Source organism: Heterodontus francisci, chromosome 41 (genome assembly GCF_036365525.1).
Source record: "Heterodontus francisci isolate sHetFra1 chromosome 41, sHetFra1.hap1, whole genome shotgun sequence".
In the NCBI taxonomy this organism is placed as follows: Eukaryota; Metazoa; Chordata; class Chondrichthyes; order Heterodontiformes; family Heterodontidae; genus Heterodontus; species Heterodontus francisci.
Genome location: NC_090411.1, coordinates 10,116,044 through 10,139,096, shown reverse-complemented (window position 1 = coordinate 10,139,096; position 23,053 = coordinate 10,116,044). Strand labels below are relative to the sequence as shown.

At 54.0% G+C, this 23,053-nt stretch overlaps 8 pseudogenes; all 8 read right to left on the bottom strand.

Moving 5' to 3' along the window:
* Window positions 1-5,144: 5,144 nt before the first annotated feature.
* LOC137354793 (U2 spliceosomal RNA) lies at window positions 5,145-5,324 on the bottom strand (annotated as a pseudogene).
* Window positions 5,325-5,712: 388 nt separating this feature from the next.
* On the bottom strand, window positions 5,713-5,889 carry LOC137354385 (U2 spliceosomal RNA; annotated as a pseudogene).
* An 807-nt stretch (window positions 5,890-6,696) lies between these two features.
* LOC137354492 (U2 spliceosomal RNA) lies at window positions 6,697-6,798 on the bottom strand (annotated as a pseudogene).
* Window positions 6,799-7,186: 388 nt separating this feature from the next.
* Window positions 7,187-7,363, bottom strand: LOC137354384 (U2 spliceosomal RNA; annotated as a pseudogene).
* An 823-nt stretch (window positions 7,364-8,186) lies between these two features.
* LOC137354499 (U2 spliceosomal RNA) lies at window positions 8,187-8,288 on the bottom strand (annotated as a pseudogene).
* A 388-nt stretch (window positions 8,289-8,676) lies between these two features.
* On the bottom strand, window positions 8,677-8,856 carry LOC137354182 (U2 spliceosomal RNA; annotated as a pseudogene).
* Window positions 8,857-18,242: 9,386 nt separating this feature from the next.
* Window positions 18,243-18,343, bottom strand: LOC137354728 (U2 spliceosomal RNA; annotated as a pseudogene).
* A 388-nt stretch (window positions 18,344-18,731) lies between these two features.
* On the bottom strand, window positions 18,732-18,906 carry LOC137354236 (U2 spliceosomal RNA; annotated as a pseudogene).
* Between the last annotated feature and the right edge of the window lie 4,147 nt (window positions 18,907-23,053).

The following is a 23,053-nucleotide window of genomic DNA, read 5'->3' as shown; positions in this document are numbered from 1 at the left end:
TGGGCCGCCAATTTCTGATTTCTACCCTCTCCCCCTTCTGCTTGTAAATGAGGGTGATGATGCCTTTTCTCATGGATTCTGACATGCTACCGGCCAGGAGCATACTCTCGTATACTTCCAGCAGGTCCGGGCCGACCCAGTCCCACAGGGCCGAGTACAACTCGACCGGTAAGCCGTCGCTCCCGGGAGTTTTACTCGCCTTGAAAGACTCGACGGCCTTTGTCAGCTCGTCCAGAGTTAGCGGCTTGTCCAGTCCCTCCCTCCTGCTGTCATCTAAGACCTCTGTGATAGATGACAGGAAGGACTGGGAGGCTCTGCTGTCTGTGGGCTTCGCGTCATACAGCCCAGCATAAAAGGATTTGCTGATCCTTAGTATGTCGGACTGCGAAGACGTTACCGAGCCATCTTCTTCCTTCAGGCTGCTGATAACAGAGCTCTCTCTGTGTACCTTTTGGAAGAAGTAACGCGAGCACGTCTCATCCTGCTCGATGGAGCGGACTCTGGACCGGAAGATGATCTTGGAGGCCTCCTTGGCAAAGAGCGAGGCCTGCTGGCTCTTCACCTCTTGGAGGTCCTCCTTGACCTCGACCCCCATTGACTGCAACCGGAGTAGATTTTGCATAATTTTCTGGAGTCGGGACAGTTCCCTCTGTCTCTCTCTCGCCTTCTGAACACCTTTGTGGATGAAGAACCTCTTGATGTTCTCCTTAATCGCTTCCCACCAGTGAACTGGAGACTCAAAGAGGGGTTTCACGGTCCTCCAACCATTGTAATCCCTTTTGAGTTCCTCAACGTTCTCTGGGGTCAGCAGTGTCGCATTGAGCTTCCACGTCCCTCTGCCAACCCGCTGGTCGTCCTGTAAGTGACAGTCGGCCAGTAAGAGGCAGTGGTCGGAGAAGAACACCGGCTTGACGTCGGTGGATCCGACCGTGACAGCACGGGACACAAACAGGAAGTCAATCCTGGAACGGGCAGACCCGTCCGATCTTGACCATGTGTATCTGCGCTGCGCTCCGTCTGCAGGTTTGCTGAAGACGTCGTGCAGTTTGGCATCCTTAACTGTTTCTATGAGGAATCTGGACGTAGCGTCCAGTTTGCTGTCGTCACTGCCGGATCGTCCAGCCGCATCGATGATGCAGTTGAAGTCACCGCCTAGGATGACCGGCCTGGACGTCGCCAGCAGCAGTGGGAGCTGCTGGAAGACGGTCAGCCGCTCGCTGCGTTGTACCGGGGCGTACACGTTGATCAACCGGAGCGGAGCGTTGTTGTACATCACGTCTGCTACGAGGAGGCGGCCGCCCACCACCTCCTTAACTTCGGAGATGGTGAAGTTACCTCCCCGCAGCAGAATACCCAGGCCGGAGGAACGGCAGTCATTACCCCCCGACCAGATCGATGGCCCGTGGGACCACCATCGCGACCACTGCCTGTAGGTGCTGAGGTGTGGTATTCCACACTCCTGCAGAAACAGTAGGTCAGCTTTGACCTTGGCAAGGTAATCCAAGGTTGAAACACATCGCGTAGTCGATTTAATGCTACGCACATTAATGGAAGCAATTCTTACACCCATTTTTTACTAAAAATTAGTTGTTGCTTCCCATACCATTTGTCCTCGCTAGTCCCAGTCCTTCCCCTTCGGGATGTTCCTGCATACCCATCGTATGCGCAAGCAGTTTCACGTTGGTTGGGCTCAGAAACCCCTCCTGATTTTTCATGCAGGGTTTGTGCCGCTCGGGTGACATCGGGGGGGGTCTTGTAGGCAGAGAGGATTGGGTTGTCCTCAGCTGCTTCCATCTGTTCCTCCTCGAAAACATCACAGCTCCCGGTCTCCCGGAGCTCAGGTGCGCCAGACGTGTCTTTGTTCCCGGTGTCCCGGAGCTGAGATGCGTTGGCCACGTCGTTACGTGTGGGGAATTGGGGTTGGGGCACGCCGGGCCCATCACACTTCCAGTGCCCGGGGGCTGGGACGCTTGATCATCCATCTCGGAGTTCTGCCGCCTCTTTTGAAGGGGCTGTCGTTCCAGCATTTCCCCGTCCAGTGAAGAGGAGTTGTTGCAGTCTGATTCAGAAGAGAGCCTCCTCTTGCCACTGGTTTGGGTGGTGGCTTTGGGATGTTTTTTCTTTGTGGTTTTCCTCTGGACCACTTGCCACTGACCTGTTTGTCCATCTGCTGCCTCCTCCTCCATTGATTCTGTCTGTGGAGGAGGGGTTTCCGGGCGCTGGGTAGGTGCTGGGTCGTTGGTTTCAGCCGCCTCCCCTTCCTTCTCAGGTTGAAGTTCCTCACTGCGGAGAAGGTTGCTGGTCTCCTTTCGAACAGCGGACGCCTTCGTCGAACCTTCGCCCGGCCATTCCTTGGACCTTGCCGCCTGAGCATAGCTGAGACAACGTTTGGGGCAGGTCTTGTAGAGATGGCCTGCCGCACCGCACAAGTTGCAACACTTAGTCTGCTTACAGTCCTTGGTCTGATGGCCTTCCTCCTTGCAGTTCTTGCAAACAACCGTGCTGCAGTTGGCTGCCATGTGACCAGATTTGCCACAGGTGCGGCAAACTCTGGGCTGCCCAGCGTAGACCAAGAAGGCTCGACTTCCCCCGATAGCGAAGCTGGAGGGAGGGTGGATGATGGCTCCACTGGGATCTACCTTCAAGGTCACCTTGACCTGCCGCTTGCTGGTCCAGATCCCAAAGGGGTCCTTGACATCAGTGCTGCTGCCGGCCACCTCGACGTACCTTGCGAGAAAGGTGAGTACATCCACCACCGGAACATGGGGGTTGTAGAGGTGAATCGTCACCACCCGGTCCCGTTGTGACGGAAGCGTGAAGAGCGGCTCCGCTGTGAGGATCGACAGTGGCGCCCGGTCCCCTTTCTCCTTGAACGCCTTCAGGAACTTGATGCATCCCGCCACGCTCCAGAACGTCACGTCGAAGTATCCACTGCTGGGGAAATCCTGCAGGCAGAAGACGTCCGTCGCTTGAAATCCGCAGCAATCGAAGAGAATTTTCTTGATGAAGAAGGTGCGATCGACCGGTGCATCTCCTTCCTTGTCCTTCACGACCACCCGAACGGTGTTGCGCACTCCCTGGCCCGAAGCTCGAAAATTGGTTATAGCCATTTTACTCAAAGCTTCCCCAAGATCAAAAGGCAATGATCATGGTCTCTTCTCAATCAAAGAAGCACTGATAAGAACAGACATTACTTTTTTTTTTATTTCCAAAATATACTTTATTCATAAAAATCTGTAAAAATTACATTGCCAAACAGTTTCCAAACAGCACCAAAAAATACAAACATTGCAAGGGAGATCAGTTTCCTTCAATACTATCATGAGTTTCTTCCCAACCCTTCCGTTTCACAATTGTCATGTCAATTACAGTTTTACATTTACAGCAATTCAGAATATTAACGATACAGTTCGAGGGGTTTCCCATGGATCCAGCCCCTCAGTCTAGCTTGGTGGGGGAACCTTACACTGTGGTCTTTCCCCATTGAGCCTTTGCTGCGGCTGCCCCAAGCTTTAGTGCGTCCCTCAGCACGTAGTCCTGGACCTTGGAATGTGCCAGTCTGCAACATTCGGCGGTGGACAACTCTTTGCGCTGGAAGACCAGCAAGTTTCGGGCAGACCAAAGGGCGTCTTTCACCGAATTGATAGTCCTCCAGCAGCAGTTGATGTTTGTCTCGGTGTGCGTCCCTGGGAACAGCCCGTAGAGCACAGACTCCTGTGTTACAGAGCTGCTTGGGATGAACCTTGACAAAAACCACTGCATCTCTTTCCACACCTGCTTTGCAAAGGCACATTCCAGGAGGAGGTGGGCGACCGTCTCTTCCCCACCACAGCCAACGCGGGGGCACTGTGCGGAGGGGGCGAGACTTCGGGTGTGCATGAAGGATCTGACGGGGAGGGCCCTTCTCACCACCAGCCAAGCTACGTCTTGGTGCTTGTTTGAAAGTTCTGGTGATGAGGCATTCCGCCAAATGACTTTGACGGTCTGCTCGGGGAACCATCCGACAGGATCCACCGTTTCCTTTTCCCGTAGGGCCTTGAGGACATTCCGTGCAGACCACTGCCTGATGGACCGGTGGTCAAAGGTGTTTTTCCGCAGAAACTGCTCCACGAAGGATAGGTGGTACGGCGCCGCCCAACTGCACGGTGCGTTCCGCGGCAATGTGACCAGGCCCATCCTTCGCAACACCGGGGACAGATAGAACCTCAGCACGTAGTGACACTTGGAGTTTGCGTACTGGGGATCGACACATAGCTTGATGCAGCCGCACACGAAGGTGGTCATCAGGATGAGGGCCACGTTGGGTACATTTTTCCCGCCCATGTCCAGAGATTTGAACATCGTGTCCCTCCGGACCCGGTCCATTTTAGATCCCCAGACGAAGCGGAAAATGGCTCAGGTGACTGCCACGGCGCAGGAGTGGGGTATGGGCCAGACCTGCGCCACGTAGAGCAACAACGTGAGCGCCTCGCACCTGATGACCAGGTTCTTACCCACAATGGAGAGAGATCGCTGCCCCCACATGCCCAACTTTTGTCGTACCTTGGCTACTCGCTCCTCCCATGTTTTGGTGCACGCCCCGGCACTTCCGAACCATTTCCCCAGCACCTTCAGGTAATCTGACCTGACGGTGAAGGGGACAAAGGATCGGTCAGCCCAGTTCCCAAAGAACATGGCCTCGCTCTTGCCGTGGTTAACTTTGGCTCCCGAGGCCAGTTCGAACTGGTCGCAGATGCTCATCAGTCTGCGCACGGACAGCGGATCCGAGCAGAAGACGGCGACGTCATCCATGTACAGGGAGGTTTTGACCTGAGTGCCTCCGCTGTCTGGGATTGTCACCCCTCTTATGCTCGCATCCTTCCTAATAGACTCAGCAAAGGGTTCAATACAGCAAACAAACAAGACCGGGGACAGAGGACAGCCCTGTCTGACTCCAGATTTGATCGGAAAACTTTCAGATTCCCACCCGTTGATTGACACTGCGCTACTGATGTTTGTGTAGAGCAGTTGGATCCAATTGCAGATTCCCTCCCCAAACCCCATTTTGGAAAGCACGTCCATCATGTAGGTGTGCAATATCCTGTCAAAGGCCTTCTCGTGGTCCAGGCTGATGAGGCAGGTGTCCACCCTCCTGTCCCGTACGTAGGCGATCGTATCCCTGAGTAGCGCGAGGCTATCAGAGATCTTCCTGCCGGTTACAGTACAGGTCTGATCGGGGTGAATCACCAGCTCCAGAGCAGACTTGACTCGACTGGCTATGACTTTGTAAGCACTGATAAGAACAGACACTACACTTGATCTTAGCCAAAAGGCCGAGAAGCGATGGCCGTAAAACTGCGTTTGCTGCGCGCGTCAGGCCCGGCGTGCGGCCTCTACGTCAAAGTAGCCGCCGGGTGGGCGAGCCTCGGGCGAAAGAGGCGACGGCGGGCGGTCTTTGAGCCAGAGCTCCTTTTGTTGCCGGGCCTTGCAAGCAGAAAGGAAAGCACGCGTGCATGCCACGCGCAGCCATTCCTTGCGCTTCTGCGCGAGGCATTGCGCAGGAAAAAAGACAACCGCGCGCGCTGGGCAGCAAAGGGCGGCCTGCAACTGCGGGGCAATCCAACAGGGGGCAGCGTAGTGCCCACGGAAAACTGCAGCAAAGTCAGCCGAGCAGCAGCGCCGTCACTATTGCGAATTCTATTTTTCAGCAGGGGTCTCGCCCCCATGGAGGGGGGAAGCTGCACCGCTCCTGGAAACACTGCAATACCAGGTGGATGCATGGAGTGGACGGGGCAAGCCCCTGCTCCATCTCCCTGTCCCAAAAATCAATTCAATATTTGGTCCCCAGATAGGGGACGTATCAGATATTAAACTGATAAGAACAGATTTTTTTTTTTATTTCCAAAATATACTTTATTCATAAAAATCTGTAAAAATTACATTTCCAAACAGTTTCCAAACAGCACGAAAAAATACAAACATTGCAAGGGAGATCAGTTTCTTTCAATAATGTCATGAGTTTCTTCCCAACCCTTCCGTTTCACAATTGTCATGTCAATTACAGTTTTACATTTACAGCAATTGAGAATATTAACGATACAGTTCGAGGGGCTTCCCATGGTTCCAGCCCCTCAGTCCAGCTTGGTGGGGGAACCTTACACTGTGGTCTTTCCCCATTGAGCCTTTGCTGCGGCTGCCCCAAGCTTTAGTGCGTCCCTCAGCACGTAGTCCTGGACCTTGGAATGTGCCAGTCTGCAACATTCGGCGGTGGACAACTCTTTGCGCTGGAAGACCAGCAAGTTTCGGGCAGACCAAAGGGCGTCTTTCACCGAATTGATAGTCCTCCAGCAGCAGTTGATGTTTGTCTCGGTGTGCGTCCCTGGGAACAGCCCGTAGAGCACAGACTCCTGTGTTACAGAGCTGCTTGGGATGAACCTTGACAAAAACCACTGCATCTCTTTCCACACCTGCTTTGCAAAGGCACATTCCAGGAGGAGGTGGGCGACCGTCTCTTCCCCACCACAGCCAACGCGGGGGCGAGACTTCGGGTGTGCATGAAGGATCTGACGGGGAGGGCCCTTCTCAACACCAGCCAAGCTACGTCTTGGTGCTTGTTTGAAAGTTCTGGTGATGAGGCATTCCGCCAAATGACTTTGACGGTCTGCTCGGGGAACCATCCGACAGGATCCACCGTTTCCTTTTCCCGTAGGGCCTTGAGGACATTCCGTGCAGACCACTGCCAGATGGACCGGTGGTCAAAGGTTAAACTGATAAGAACAGATACTACACTTGATCTTAGCCAAAAGGCCGAGAAGCGATGGCCGTAAAACTGCGTTTGCTGCGCGCGTCAGGCCCGGCGTGCGGCCTCTACGTCAAAGTAGCCGCCGGGTGGGCGAGCCTCGGGCGAAAGAGGCGACGGCGGGCGGTCTTTGAGCCAGAGCTCCTTTTGTTGCCGGGCCTTGCAAGCAGAAAGGAAAGCACGCGTGCATGCCACGCGCAGCCATTCCTTGCGCTTCTGCGCGAGGCATTGCGCAGGAAAAAAGACAACCGCGCGCGCTGGGCAGCAAAGGGCGGCCTGCAACTGCGGGGCAATCCAACAGGGGGCATCGTAGTGCCCACGGAAAACTGCAGCAAAGTCAGCCGAGCAGCAGCGCCGTCACTATTGCGAATTCTATTTTTCAGCAGGGGTCTCGCCCCCATGGAGGGGGGAAGCTGCACCGCTCCTGGAAACACTGCAATACCAGGTGGATGCATGGAGTGGACGGGGCAAGCCCCTGCTCCATCTCCCTGTCCCAAAAATCAATTCAATATTTGGTCCCCAGATAGGGGACGTATCAGATATTAAACTGATAAGAACAGATTTTTTTTTTTATTTCCAAAATATACTTTATTCATAAAAATCTGTAAAAATTACATTGCCAAACAGTTTCCAAACAGCACGAAAAAATACAAACATTGCAAAAGAGATCAGTTTCTTTCAATAATGTCATGAGTTTCTTCCCAACCCTTCCGTTTCACAATTGTCATGTCAATTACAGTTTTACATATACAGCAATTGAGAATATTAACGATACAGTTCGAGGGGCTTCCCATGGTTCCAGCCCCTCAGTCCAGCTTGGTGGGGGAACCTTACACTGTGGTCTTTCCCCATTGAGCCTTTGCTGCGGCTGCCCCAAGCTTTAGTGCGTCCCTCAGCACGTAGTCCTGGACCTTGGAATGTGCCAGTCTGCAACATTCGGTGGTGGACAACTCTTTGCGCTGGAAGACCAGCAAGTTTCGGGCAGACCAAAGGGCGTCTTTCACCGAATTGATAGTCCTCCAGCAGCAGTTGATGTTTGTCTCGGTGTGCGTCCCTGGGAACAGCCCGTAGAGCACAGACTCCTGTGTTACAGAGCTGCTTGGGATGAACCTTGACAAAAACCAATGCATCTCTTTCCACACCTGCTTTGCAAAGGCACATTCCAGGAGGAGGTGGGCGACCGTCTCTTCCCCACCACAGCCAACGCAGGGGCACTGTGAGGAGGAGACGAGACTTCGGGTGTGCATGAAGGATCTGACGGGGAGGGCCCTTCTCACCACCAGCCAAGCTACGTCTTGGTGCTTGTTTGAAAGTTCTGCTGATGAGGCATTCCGCCAAATGACTTTGACGGTCTGCTCGGGGAACCATCCGACAGTATCCACCGTTTCCTTTTCCCGTAGGGCCTTGAGGACATTCCGTGCAGACCACTGCCTGATGGACCTGTGGTCAAAGGTTAAACTGATAAGAACAGATACTACACTTGATCTTAGCCAAAAGGCCGAGAAGCGATGGCCGTAAAACTGCGTTTGCTGCGCGCGTCAGGCCCGGCGTGCGGCCTCTACGTCAAAGTAGCCGCCGGGTGGGCGAGCCTCGGGCGAAAGAGGCGACGGCGGGCGGTCTTTGAGCCAGAGCTCCTTTTGTTGCCAGGCCTTGCAAGCAGAAAGGAAAGCACGCGTGCATGCCACGCGCAGCCATTCCTTGCGCTTCTGCGCGAGGCATTGCGCAGGAAAAAAGACACGCGCGCGCGCTGGGCAGCAAAGGGCGGCCTGCAACTGCGAGGCAATCCAACAGGGGGCAGCGTAGCGCCCAGGGAAAACTGCAGCAAAGTCAGCCGAGCAGCAGCGCCGTCACTATTGCGAATTCTATTTTTCAGCAGGGGTCTCGCCCCCATGGAGGGGGGAAGCTGCACCGCTCCTGGAAACACTGCAATACCAGGTGGATGCATGGAGTGGACGGGGCAAGCCCCTGTTCCATCTCCCTGTCCCAAAAATCAATTTAATATTTGGTCCCCAGATAGGGGACGTATCAGATATTAAACTGATAAGAACAGATACTTTTTTTTTTTATTTCCAAAATATACTTTATTCATAAAAATCTGTAAAAATTACATTGCCAAACAGTTTCCAAACAGCACGAAAAAATACAAACATTGCAAAAGAGATCAGTTTCTTTCAATAATGTCATGAGTTTCTTCCCAACCCTTCCGTTTCACAATTGTCATGTCAATTACAGTTTTACATATACAGCAATTGAGAATATTAACGATACAGTTCGAGGGGCTTCCCATGGTTCCAGCCCCTCAGTCCAGCTTGGTGGGGGAACCTTACACTGTGGTCTTTCCCCATTGAGCCTTTGCTGCGGCTGCCCCAAGCTTTAGTGCGTCCCTCAGCACGTAGTCCTGGACCTTGGAATGTGCCAGTCTGCAACATTCGGTGGTGGACAACTCTTTGCGCTGGAAGACCAGCAGGTTTCGGGCAGACCAAAGGGCGTCTTTCACCGAATTGATAGTCCTCCAGCAGCAGTTGATGTTTGTCTCGGTGTGCGTCCCTGGGAACAGCCCGTAGAGCACAGACTCCTGTGTTACAGAGCTGCTTGGGATGAACCTTGACAAAAACCAATGCATCTCTTTCCACACCTGCTTTGCAAAGGCACATTCCAGGAGGAGGTGGGCGACCGTCTCTTCCCCACCACAGCCAACGCGGGGGCACTGTGTGGAGGGGGCGAGACTTCGGGTGTGCATGAAGGATCTGACGGGGAGGGCCCTTCTCACCACCAGCCAAGCTACGTCTTGGTGCTTGTTTGAAAGTTCTGCTGATGAGGCATTCCGCCAAATGACTTTGATGGTCTGCTCAGGGAACCATCCGACAGGATCCACCGTTTCCTTTTCCCGTAGGGCCTTGAGGACATTCCGTGCAGACCACTGCCTGATGGACCGGTGGTCAAAGGTGTTTTTCCGCAGAAACTGCTCAACGAAGGATAGGTGGTACGGCGCCGCCCAACTGCACGGAGCGTTCCGCGGCAATGTGACCAGGCCCATCCTTCGCAACACCGGGGACAGATAGAACCTCAGCACGTAGTGACACTTGGAGTTTGCGTACTGGGGATCTACACATAGCTTGATGCAGCCGCACACGAAGGTGGTCATCAGGATGAGGGCCACGTTGGGTACATTTTTCCCGCCCATGTCCAGAGATTTGAACATCGTGTCCCTCCGGACCCGGTCCATTTTAGATCCCCAGACGAAGCGGAAAATGGCTCGGGTGACTGCCACGGCGCAGGAGTGGGGTATGGGCCAGACCTGCGCCACGTAGAGCAACAACGTGAGCGCCTCGCACCTGATGACCAGGTTCTTACCCACAATGGAGAGAGATCGCTGCCCCCACATGCCCAACTTTTGTCGTACCTTGGCTACTCGCTCCTCCCATGTTTTGGTGCACGCCCCGGCCCTTCCGAACCATATCCCCAGCACCTTCAGGTAAACTGACCTGACGGTGAAGGGGACAAAGGATCGGTCAGCCCAGTTCCCAAAGAACATGGCCTCGCTCTTGCTGTGGTTAACTTTGGCTCCCGAGGCCAGTTCGAACTGGTCGCAGATGCTCATCAGTCTGCGCACGGACAGCGGATCCGAGCAGAAGACGGCGACGTCATCCATGTACAGGGAGGTTTTGACCTGAGTGCCTCCGCTGCCTGGGATTGTCACCCCTCTTATGCTCGCATCCTTCCTAATAGACTCAGCAAAGGGTTCAATACAGCAAACAAACACGACCGGGGACAGAGGACAGCCCTGTCTGACTCCAGATTTGATCGGGAAACTTTCAGATTCCCACCCGTTGATTGACACTGCGCTACTGATGTTTGTGTAGAGCAGTTGGATCCAATTGCAGATTCCCTCCCCAAACCCCATTTTGGAAAGCACGTCCATCATGTAGGTGTGCGATATCCTGTCAAAAGCCTTCTCCTGGTCCAGGCTGATGAGGCAGGTGTCCACCCTCCTGTCCCGTACGTAGGCGATCGTATCCCTGAGTAGCGCGAGACTATCAGAGATCTTCCTGCCGGGTACAGTACAGGTCTGATCGGGGTGAATCACCAACTCCAGAGCAGACTTGACTCGACTGGCTATGACTTTGGACAGAATCTTGTAATCAACATTAAGCAGTGAGATGGGCCGCCAATTTCTGATTTCTGCCCTCTCCCCCTTCTGCTTGTAAATGAGGGTGATGATGCCTTTTCTCATGGATTCTGACATGCTGCCGGCCAGGAGCATACTCTCGTATACTTCCAGCAGGTCCGGGCCGACCCAGTCCCACAGGGCCGAGTACAACTCGACCGGTAAGCCGTCGCTCCCGGGAGTTTTACTCGTCTCGAAAGACTCGACGGCCTTTGTCAGCTCGTCCAGAGTTAGCGGCTTGTCCAGTCTCTCCCTCCTGCTGTCATCTAAGACCTCTGTGATAGATGACAGGAAGGACTGGGAGGCTCTGCTGTCTGTGGGCTTCGCGTCATACAGCCCAGCATAAAAGGATTTGCTGATCCTTTGTATGTCGGACTGCGAAGACGTTTCCGAGCCATCTTCTTCCTTCAGGCTGCTGATAACAGAGCTCTCTCTGTGTACCTTTTGGAAGAAGTAACGCGAGCACGTCTCATCCTGCTCGATGGAGCGGACTCTGGACCGGAAGATGATCTTGGAGGCCTCCTTGGCAAAGAGCGAGGCCTGCTGGCTCTTCACCTCTTGGAGGTCCTCCTTGACCTCGACCCCCATTGACTGCAACCGGAGTAGATTTTGCATAATTTTCTGGAGTCGGGACAGTTCCCTCTGTCTCTCTCTCGCCTTCTGAACACCTTTGTGGATGAAGAACCTCTTGATGTTCTCCTTTATCGCTTCCCACCAGTGAACTGGAGACTCAAAGCGGGGTTTCACGGTCCTCCAACCTTTGTAATCCTTTTTGAGTTCCTCAACGTTCTCTGGGGTCAGCAGTGTCGCATTGAGCTTCCACGTCCCTCTGCCAACCCGCTGGTCGTCCTGTAAGTGACAGTCGGCCAGTAAGAGGCAGTGGTCGGAGAAGAACACCGGCTTGACGTCGGTGGATCCGACCGTGACAGCACGGGACACAAACAGGAAGTCAATCCTGGAACGGGCAGACCCGTCCGATCTTGACCATGTGTATCTGCGCTGCGCTCCGTCTGCAGGTTTGCTGAAGACGTCGTGCAGTTTGGCATCCTTAACTGTTTCTACTAGGAATCTGGACGTAGCGTCCAGTTTGCTGTCGTCACTGCCGGTTCGTCCAGCCGCATCGATGATGCAGTTGAAGTCACCGCCTAGGATGACCGGCCTGGACGTCGCCAGCAGCAGTGGGAGTTGCTGGAAGACGGTCAGCCGCTCGCTGCGTTGTACCGGGGCGTACACGTTGATCAACCGGAGCGGAGCGTTGTTGTACATCACGTCTGCTACGAGGAGGCGGCCGCCCACCACCTCCTTAACTTCGGAGATGGTGAAGTTACCTCCCCGCAGCAGAATACCCAGGCCGGAGGAACGGCAGTCATTACCCCCCCGACCAGATCGATGGCCCGTGGGACCACCATCGCGACCACTGCCTGTAGGTGCTGAGGTGTGGTATTCCACACTCCTGCAGAAACAGTAGGTCAGCTTTGACCTTGGCAAGGTAATCCAAGGTTGAAACACATCGCGTAGTAGATTTAATGCTACGCACATTAATGGAAGCAATCCTTACACCCATTTTTTTCTAAAAATTATTTGTTGCTTCCCATACCATTTGTCCTCGCTAGTCCCAGTCCTTCCCCTTCGGGATGTTCCTGCATACCCATCGTATGCGCAAGCAGTTTCACGTTGGTTGGGCTCAGAAACCCCTCCTGATTTTTCATGCAGGGTTTGTGCCGCTCGGGTGACATCGGGGGGGGTCTTGTAGGCAGAGAGGATTGGGTTGTCCTCAGCTGCTTCCATCTGTTCATCCTCGAAAACATCACAGCTCCCGGACTCCCGGAGCTCAGGTGCGCCAGACGTGTCTTTGCTTCCAGTGTCGCAGAGCTGAGATGCGTTGGCCACTTCGTTACGTGTGGGGCATTGGGGTTGGGGCACGCCGGGCCCATCACATCTTCCAGTGCCCGGGGGCTGGGATGCTTTATCATCCATCTCGGAGTTCTGCCGCCTCTTTTGAAGGGGCTGTCGTTCCAGCATTTCCCCGTCCAGTGAAGAGGAGTTGTTGCAGTCTGATTCAGAAGAGAGCCTCCTCTTGCCACTGGTTTGGGTGGTGGCTTTGGGATGTTTTTTCTTTGTGGTTTTCCTCTGGACCACTTGCCACTGACCTGTTTGTCCATCTGCTGCCTCCTCCTCCATTGATTCTGTCTGTGGGGGAGGGGTTTCCAGGCACTGGGTAGGTGCTGGGTCGTTGGTTTCAGCCGCCTCCCCTTCCTTCTCAGGTTGAAGTTCCTCACTGCGGAGAAGGTTGCTGGTCTCCTTTCGAACAGCGGACGCCTTCGTCGAACCTTCGCCCGGCCATTCCTTGGACCTTGCCGCCTGAGCATAGCTTAGACAACGTTTGGGACAGGTCTTGTAGAGATGGCCTGCCGCACCGCACAAGTTGCAACACTTAGTCTGCTTACAGTCCTTGGTCTGATGGCCTTCCTCCTTGCAGTTCTTGCAAACAACCGTGCTGCAGTTGGCTGCCATGTGACCAGATTTGCCACAGGTGCGGCAAACTCTGGGCTGCCCAGCGTAGACCAAGAAGCCTCGACTTCCCCCGATAGCGAAGCTGGAGGGAGGGTGGATGATGGCTCCACTGGGATCTACCTTCAAGGTCACCTTGACCTGCCGCTTGCTGGTCCAGATCCCAAAGGGGTCCTTGACATCAGTGCTGCTGCCGGCCACCTCGACGTACCTGGCGAGAAAGGTGAGTACATCCACCACCGGAACATGGGGGTTGTAGAGGTGAATCGTCACCACCCGGTCCCGTTGTGACGGAAGCGTGAAGAGCGGCTCCGCTGTGAGGATCGACAGTGGCGCCCGGTCCCCTTTCTCCTTGAACGCCTTCAGGAACTTGATGCATCCCGCCACGTTCCGGAACATCACGTCGAAGTATCCACTGCTGGGGAAATCCTGCAGGCAGAAGACATCCGTCGCTTGAAATCCGCAGCAATCGAAGAGAATTTTCTTGATGAAGAAGGTGCGATCGACCGGTGCATCTCCTTCCTTGTCCTTCACGACCACCCGAACGGTGTTGCGCACTCCCTGGCCCGAAGCTCGAAAACTGGTTATAGCCATTTTACTCAAAGCTTCCCCAGGATCAAAAGGCAATGATCATGGTCTCTTCTCAATCAAATAAGCACTGATAAGAACAGATTTTTTTTTTATTTCCAAAATATACTTTATTCATAAAAATCTGTAAAAATTACATTGCCAAACAGTTTCCAAACAGCACGAAAAAATACAAACATTGCAAGCGAGATCAGTTTCTATCAATAATGTCATGAGTTTCTTCCCAACCCTTCCGTTTCACAATTGTCATGTCAATTACAGTTTTACATTTACAGCAATTGAGAATATTAACGATACAGTTCGAGGGGCTTCCCATGGTTCCAGCCCCTCAGTCCAGCTTGGTGGGGGAACCTTACACTGTGGTCTTTCCCCATTGAGCCTTTGCTGCGGCTGCCCCAAGCTTTAGTGCGTCCCTCAGCACGTAGTCCTGGACCTTGGAATGTGCCAGTCTGCAACATTCGGTGGTGGACAACTCTTTGCGCTGGAAGACCAGCAAGTTTCGGGCAGACCAAAGGGCGTCTTTCACCGAATTGATAGTCCTCCAGCAGCAGTTGATGTTTGTCTCGGTGTGCGTCCCTGGGAACAGCCCGTAGAGCACAGACTCCTGTGTTACAGAGCTGCTTGGGATGAACCTTGACAAAAACCACTGCATCTCTTTCCACACCTGCTTTGCAAAGGCACATTCCAGGAGGAGGTGGGCGACCGTCTCTTCCCCACCACAGCCAACGCGGGGGCACTGTGCGGAGGGGGCGAGACTTCGGGTGTGCATGAAGGATCTGACGGGGAGGGCCCTTCTCACCACCAGCCAAGCTACGTCTTGGTGCTTGTTTGAAAGTTCTGGTGATGAGGCATTCCGCCAAATGACTTTGACGGTCTGCTCGGGGAACCATCCGACAGGATCCACCGTTTCCTTTTCCCGTAGGGCCTTGAGGACATTCCGTGCAGACCACTGCCTGATGGACCGGTGGTCAAAGGTGTTTTTCCGCAGAAACTGCTCCACGAAGGATAGGTGGTACGGCGCCGCCCAACTGCACGGTGCGTTCCGCGGCAATGTGACCAGGCCCATCCTTCGCAACACCGGGGACAGATAGAACCTCAGCACGTAGTGACACTTGGAGTTTGCGTACTGGGGATCTACACATAGCTTGATGCAGCCGCACACGAAGGTGGTCATCAGGATGAGGGCCACGTTGGGTACATTTTTCCCGCCCATGTCCAGAGATTTGAACATCGTGTCCCTCCGGACCCGGTCCATTTTAGATCCCCAGACGAAGCGGAAAATGGCTCGGGTGACTGCCACGGCGCAGGAGTGGGGGATGGGCCAGACCTGCGCCACGTAGAGCAACAACGTGAGCGCCTCGCACCTGATGACCAGGTTCTTACCCACAATGGAGAGAGATCGCTGCCCCCACATGCCCAACTTTTGTCGTACCTTGGCTATTCGCTCCTCCCATGTTTTGGTGCACGCCCCGGCCCTTCCGAACCATATCCCCAGCACCTTCAGGTAATCTGACCTGACGGTGAAGGGGACAAAGGATCGGTCAGCCCAGTTCCCAAAGAACATGGCCTCGCTCTTGCCGTGGTTAACTTTGGCTCCCGAGGCCAGTTCGAACTGGTCGCAGATGCTCATCAGTCTGCGCACGGACAGCGGATCCGAGCAGAAGACGGCGACGTCATCCATGTACAGGGAGGTTTTGACCTGAGTGCCTCCGCTGCCTGGGATTGTCACCCCTCTTATGCTCGCATCCTTCCTAATAGACTCAGCAAAGGGTTCAATACAGCAAACAAACAAGACCGGGGACAGAGGACAGCCCTGTCTGACTCCAGATTTGATCGGGAAACTTTCCGATTCCCACCCGTTGATTGACACTGCGCTACTGATGTTTGTGTAGAGCAGTTGTATCCAATTGCAGATTCCCTCCCCAAACCCCATTTTGGAAAGCACGTCCATCATGTAGGTGTGCGATATCCTGTCAAAAGCCTTCTCCTGGTCCAGGCTGATGAGGCAGGTGTCCACCCTCCTGTCCCGTACGTAGGCGATCGTATCCCTGAGTAGCGCGAGGCTATCAGAGATCTTCCTGCCGGGTACAGTACAGGTCTGATCGGGGTGAATCACCAGCTCCAGAGCAGACTTGACTCGACTGGCTATGACTTTGGACAGAATCTTGTAATCAACATTAAGCAGTGAGATGGGCCGCCAATTTCTGATTTCTACCCTCTCCCCCTTCTGCTTGTAAATGAGGGTGATGATGCCTTTTCTCATGGATTCTGACATGCTGCCGGCCAGGAGCATACTCTCGTATACTTCCAGCAGGTCCGGGCCGACCCAGTCCCACAGGGCCGAGTACAACTCGACCGGTAAGCCGTCGCTCCCGGGAGTTTTACTCGCCTCGAAAGACTCGACGGCCTTTGTCAGCTCGTCCAGAGTTAGCGGCTTGTCCAGTCCCTCCCTCCTGCTGTCATCTAAGACCTCTGTGACAGATGACAGGAAGGACTGGGAGGCTCTGCTGTCTGTGGGCTTCGCGTCATACAACCCAGCATAAAAGGATTTGCTGATCCTTAGTATGTCGGACTGCGAAGACGTTACCGAGCCATCTTCTTCCTTCAGGCTGCTGATAACAGAGCTCTCTCTGTGTACCTTTTGGAAGAAGTAACGCGAGCACGTCTCATCCTGCTCGATGGAGCGGACTCTGGACCGGAAGATGATCTTGGAGGCCTCCTTGGCAAAGAGCGAGGCCTGCTGGCTCTTCACCTCTTGGAGGTCCTCCTTGACCTCGACCCCCATTGACTGCAACCGGAGTAGATTTTGCATAATTTTCTGGAGTCGGGACAGTTCCCTCTGTCTCTCTCTCGCCTTCTGAACACCTTTGTGGATGAAGAACCTCTTGATGTTCTCCTTAATCGCTTCCCACCAGTGAACTGGAGACTCAAAGAGGGGTTTCACGGTCCTCCAACCTTTGTAATCCCTTTTGAGTTCCTCAACGTTCTCTGGGGTCAGCAGTGTCGCATTGAGCTTCCACGTCCCTCTGCCAACCCGCTGGTCGTCCTGTAAGTGACAGTCGGCCAGTAAGAGGCAGTGGTCGGAGAAGAACACCGGCTTGACGTCGGTGGATCCGACCGTGACAGCACGGGACACAAACAGGAAGTCAATCCTGGAACGGGCAGACCCGTCCGATCTTGACCATGTGTATCTGCGCTGCGCTCCGTCTGCAGGTTTGCTGAAGACGTCGTGCAGTTTGGCATCCTTAACTGTTTCTACTAGGAATCTGGACGTAGCGTCCAGTTTGCTGTCGTCACTGCCGGATCGTCCAGCCGCATCGATGATGCAGTTGAAGTCACCGCCTAGGATGACCGGCCTGGACGTCGCCAGCAGCAGTGGGAGCTGCTGGAAGACGGTCAGCCGCTCGCTGCGTTGTACCGGGGCGTACACGTTGATCAACCGGAGCGGAGCGTTGTTGTACATCACGTCTGCTACGAGGAGGCGGCCGCCCACCACCTCCTTAACTTCGGAGATGGTGAAGTTACCTCCCCGCAGCAGAATACCCAGGCCGGAGGAACGGCAGTCATTACCCCCCGACCAGATCGATGGCCCGTGGGACCACCATCGCGACCACTGCCTGTAGGTGCTGAGGTGTGGTATTCCACACTCCTGCAGAAACAGTAGGTCAGCTTTGACCTTGGCAAGGTAATCCAAGGTTGAAACACATCGCGTAGTCGATTTAATGCTACGCACATTAATGGAAGCAATTCTTACACCCATTTTTTACTAAAAATTAGTTGTTGCTTCCCATACCATTTGTCCTCGCTAGTCCCAGTCCTTCCCCTTCGGGATGTTCCTGCATACCCATCGTATGCGCAAGCAGTTTCACGTTGGTTGGGCTCAGAAACCCCTCCTGATTTTTCATGCAGGGTTTGTGCCGCTCGGGTGACATCGGGGGGGTCTTGTAGGCAGAGAGGATTGGGTTGTCCTCAGCTGCTTCCATCTGTTCCTCCTCGAAAACATCACAGCTCCCGGTCTCCCGGAGCTCAGGTGCGCCAGACGTGTCTTTGCTCCCGGTGTCCTGGAGCTGAGATGCGTTGGCCACGTCGTTACGTGTGGGGCATTGGGGTTGGGGCACGCTGGGCCCATCACAGCTTCCAGTGCCCGGGGGCTGGGATGCTTTATCATCCATCTCGGAGTTCTGCCGCCTCTTTTGAAGGGGCTGTCGTTCCAGCATTTCCCCGTCCACTGAAGATCAAATAAGCACTGATAAGAACAGATACTACACTTGATCTTAGCCAAAAGGCCGAGAAGCGATAGCCGTAAAACTGCATTTGCTGCGCGCGTCAGGCCCGGCGTGCGGCCTCTACGTCAAAGTAGCCGCCGGGTGGGCGAGCCTCGGGCGAAAGAGGCGACGGCGGGCGGTCTTTGAGCCAGAGCTCCTTTTGTTGCCGGGCCTTGCAAGCAGAAAGGAAAGCACGCGTGCATGCCACGCGCAGCCATTCCTTGCGCTTCTGCGCGAGGCATTGCGCAGGAAAAAAGACACGCGCGCGCGCTGGGTAGCAAAGGGCGGCCTGCAACTGCGGGGCAATCCAACAGGGGGCAGCGTAGCGCCCAGGGAAAACTGCAGCAAAGTCAGCCGAGCAGCAGCGCCGTCACTATTGCGAATTCTATTTTTCAGCAGGGGTCTCACCCCCATGGAGGGGGGAAGCTGCACCGCTCCTAGAAACACTGCAATACCAGGTGGATGCATGGAGTGGACGGGGCAAGCCCCTGTTCCATCTCCCTGTCCCAAAAATCAATTTAATATTTGGTCCCCAAATAGGGGACGTATCAGATATTAAACTGATAAGAACAGATACTTTTTTTTTTCCAAAATATACTTTATTCATAAAAATCTGTAAAAATTACATTGCCAAACAGTTTCCAAACAGCACGAAAAAATACAAACATTGCAAAAGAGATCAGTTTCTTTCAATAATGTCATGAGTTTCTTCCCAACCCTTCCGTTTCACAATTGTCATGTCAATTACAGTTTTACATTTACAGCAATTCAGAATATTAACGATACAGTTCGAGGGGCTTCCCATGGTTCCAGCCCCTCAGTCCAGCTTGGTGGGGGAACCTTACACTGTGGTCTTTCCCCATTGAGCCTTTGCTGCGGCTGCCCCAAGCTTTAGTGCGTCCCTCAGCACGTAGTCCTGGACCTTGGAATGTGCCAGTCTGCAACATTCGGTGGTGGACAACCGATTTTTTTTTTTTTATTTCCAAAATATACTTTATTCATAAAAATCTGTAAAAATTACATTGCCAAACAGTTTCCAACCAGCACGAAAAAATACAAACATTGCAAAAGAGATCAGTTTCTTTCAATAATGTCATGAGTTTCTTCCCAACCCTTCCGTTTCACAATTGTCATGTCAATTACAGTTTTACATTTACAGCAATTGAGAATATTAACGATACAGTTCGAGGGGCTTCCCATGGTTCCAGCCCCTCAGTCCAGCTTGGTGGGGGAACCTTACACTGTGGTCTTTCCCCATTGAGCCTTTGCTGCGGCTGCCCCAAGCTTTAGTGCGTCCCTCAGCACGTAGTCCTGGACCTTGGAATGTGCCAGTCTGCAACATTCGGTGGTGGACAACTCTTTGCGCTGGAAGACCAGCAGGTTTCGGGCAGACCAAAGGGCGTCTTTCACCGAATTGATAGCCCTCCAGCAGCAGTTGATGTTTGTCTCGGTGTGCGTCCCTGGGAACAGCCCGTAGAGCACAGACTCCTGTGTTACAGAGCTGCTTGGGATGAACCTTGACAAAAACCACTGCATCTCTTTCCACACCTGCTTTGCAAAGGCACATTCCAGGAGGAGGTGGGCGACCGTCTCTTCCCCACCACAGCCAACGCGGGGGCACTGTGCGGAGGGGGCGAGACTTCGGGTGTGCATGAAGGATCTGACGGGGAGGGCCCTTCTCACCACCAGCCAAGCTACGTCTTGGTGCTTGTTTGAAAGTTCTGGTGATGAGGCATTCCGCCAAATGACTTTGACGGTCTGCTCGGGGAACCATCCGACAGGATCCACCGTTTCCTTTTCCCGTAGGGCCTTGAGGACATTCCGTGCAGACCACTGCCTGATGGACCGGTGGTCAAAGGTGTTTTTCCGCAGAAACTGCTCCACGAAGGATAGGTGGTACGGCGCCGCCCAACTGCACGGAGCGTTCCGCGGCAATGTGACCAGGCCCATCCTTCGCAACACCGGGGACAGATAGAACCTCAGCACGTAGTGACACTTGGAGTTTGCGTACTGGGGATCGACACATAGCTTGATGCAGCCGCACACGAAGGTGGTCATCAGGATGAGGGCCACGTTGGGTACATTTTTCCCGCCCTTGTCCAGAGATTTGAACATCGTGTCCCTCCGGACCCGGTCCATTTTAGATCCCCAGACGAAGCGGAAAATGGCTCGGGTGACTGCCACGGCGCAGGAGTGGGGTATGGGCCAGACCTGCGCCACGTAGAGCAACAACGTGAGCGCCTCGCACCTGATGACCAGGTTCTTACCCACAATGGAGAGAGACCGCTGCCCCCACATGCCCAACTTTTGTCGTACCTTGGCTACTCGCTCCTCCCATGTTTTGGTGCACGCCCCGGCCCTTCCGAACCATATCCCCAGCACCTTCAGGTAATCTGACCTGACGGTGAAGGGGACAAAGGATCGGTCAGCCCAGTTCCCAAAGAACATGGCCTCGCTCTTGCCGTGGTTAACTTTGGCTCCCGAGGCCAGTTCGAACTGGTCGCAGATGCTCATCAGTCTGCGCACGGACAGCGGATCCGAGCAGAAGACGGCGACGTCATCCATGTACAGGGAGGTTTTGACCTGAGTGCCTCCGCTGCCTGGGATTGTCACCCCTCTTATGCTCGCATCCTTCCTAATAGACTCAGCAAAGGGTTCAATACAGCAAACAAACAAGACCGGGGAAAGAGAACAGCCCTGTCTGACTCCAGATTTGATCGGGAAACTTTCAGATTCCCACCCGTTGATTGACACTGCGCTACTGATGTTTGTGTAGAGCAGTTGGATCCAATTGCAGATTCCCTCCCCAAACCCCATTTTGGAAAGCACGTCCATCATGTAGGTGTGCGATATCCTGTCAAAAGCCTTCTCCTGGTCCAGACTGATGAGGCAGGTGTCCACCCTCCTGTCCCGTACGTAGGCGATCGTATCCCTGAGTAGCGCGAGGCTATCAGAGATCTTCCTGCCGGGTACAGTACAGGTCTGATCGGGGTGAATCACCAGCTCCAGAGCAGACTTGACTCGACTGGCTATGACTTTGGACAGAATCTTGTAATCAACATTAAGCAGTGAGATGGGCCGCCAATTTCTGATTTCTACCCTCTCCCCCTTCTGCTTGTAAATGAGGGTGATGATGCCTTTTCTCATGGATTCTGACATGCTACCGGCCAGGAGCATACTCTCGTATACTTCCAGCAGGTCCGGGCCGACCCAGTCCCACAGGGCCGAGTACAACTCGACCGGTAAGCCGTCGCTCCCGGGAGTTTTACTCGCCTCGAAAGACTCGACGGCCTTTGTCAGCTCGTCCAGAGTTAGCGGCTTGTCCAGTCCCTCCCTCCTGCTGTCATCTAAGACCTCTGTGATAGATGACAGGAAGGACTGGGAGGCTCTGCTGTCTGTGGGCTTCGCGTCATACAGCCCAGCATAAAAGGATTTGCTGATCCTTAGTATGTCGGACTGCGAAGACGTTACCGAGCCATCTTCTTCCTTCAGGCTGCTGATGACAGAGCTCTCTCTGTGTACCTTTTGGAAGAAGTAACGCGAGCACGTCTCATCCTGCTCGATGGAGCGGACTCTGGACCGGAAGATGATCTTGGAGGCCTCCTTGGCAAAGAGCGAGGCCTGCTGGCTCTTCACCTCTTGGAGGTCCTCCTTGACCTCGACCCCCATTGACTGCAACCGGAGTAGATTTTGCATAATTTTCTGGAGTCGGGACAGTTCCCTCTGTCTCTCTCTCGCCTTCTGAACACCTTTGTGGATGAAGAACCTCTTGATGTTCTCCTTAATCGCTTCCCACCAGTGAACTGGAGACTCAAAGAGGGGTTTCACGGTCCTCCAACCATTGTAATCCCTTTTGAGTTCCTCAACGTTCTCTGGGGTCAGCAGTGTCGCATTGAGCTTCCACGTCCCTCTGCCAACCCGCTGGTCGTCCTGTAAGTGACAGTCGGCCAGTAAGAGGCAGTGGTCGGAGAAGAACACCGGCTTGACGTCGGTGGATCCGACCGTGACAGCACGGGAAACAAACAGGAAGTCAATCCTGGAACGGGCAGACCCGTCCGATCTTGACCATGTGTATCTGCGCTGCGCTCCGTCTGCAGGTTTGCTGAAGACGTCGTGCAGTTTGGCATCCTTAACTGTTTCTATGAGGAATCTGGACGTAGCGTCCAGTTTTCTGTCGTCACTGCCGGATCGTCCAGCCGCATCGATGATGCAGTTGAAGTCACCGCCTAGGATGACCGGCCTGGACGTCGCCAGCAGCAGTGGGAGCTGCTGGAAGACGGTCAGCCGCTCGCTGCGTTGTACCGGGGCGTACACGTTGATCAACCGGAGCGGAGCGTTGTTGTACATCACGTCTGCTACGAGGAGGCGGCCGCCCACCACCTCCTTAACTTCGGAGATGGTGAAGTTACCTCCCCGCAGCAGAATACCCAGGCCGGAGGAACGGCAGTCATTACCCCCCGACCAGATCGATGGCCCGTGGGACCACCATCGCGACCACTGCCTGTAGGTGCTGAGGTGTGGTATTCCACACTCCTGCAGAAACAGTAGGTCAGCTTTGACCTTGGCAAGGTAATCCAAGGTTGAAACACATCGCGTAGTCGATTTAATGCTACGCACATTAATGGAAGCAATTCTTACACCCATTTTTAACTAAAAATTAGTTGTTGCTTCCCATACCATTTGTCCTCGCTAGTCCCAGTCCTTCCCCTTCGGGATGTTCCTGCATACCCATCGTATGCGCAA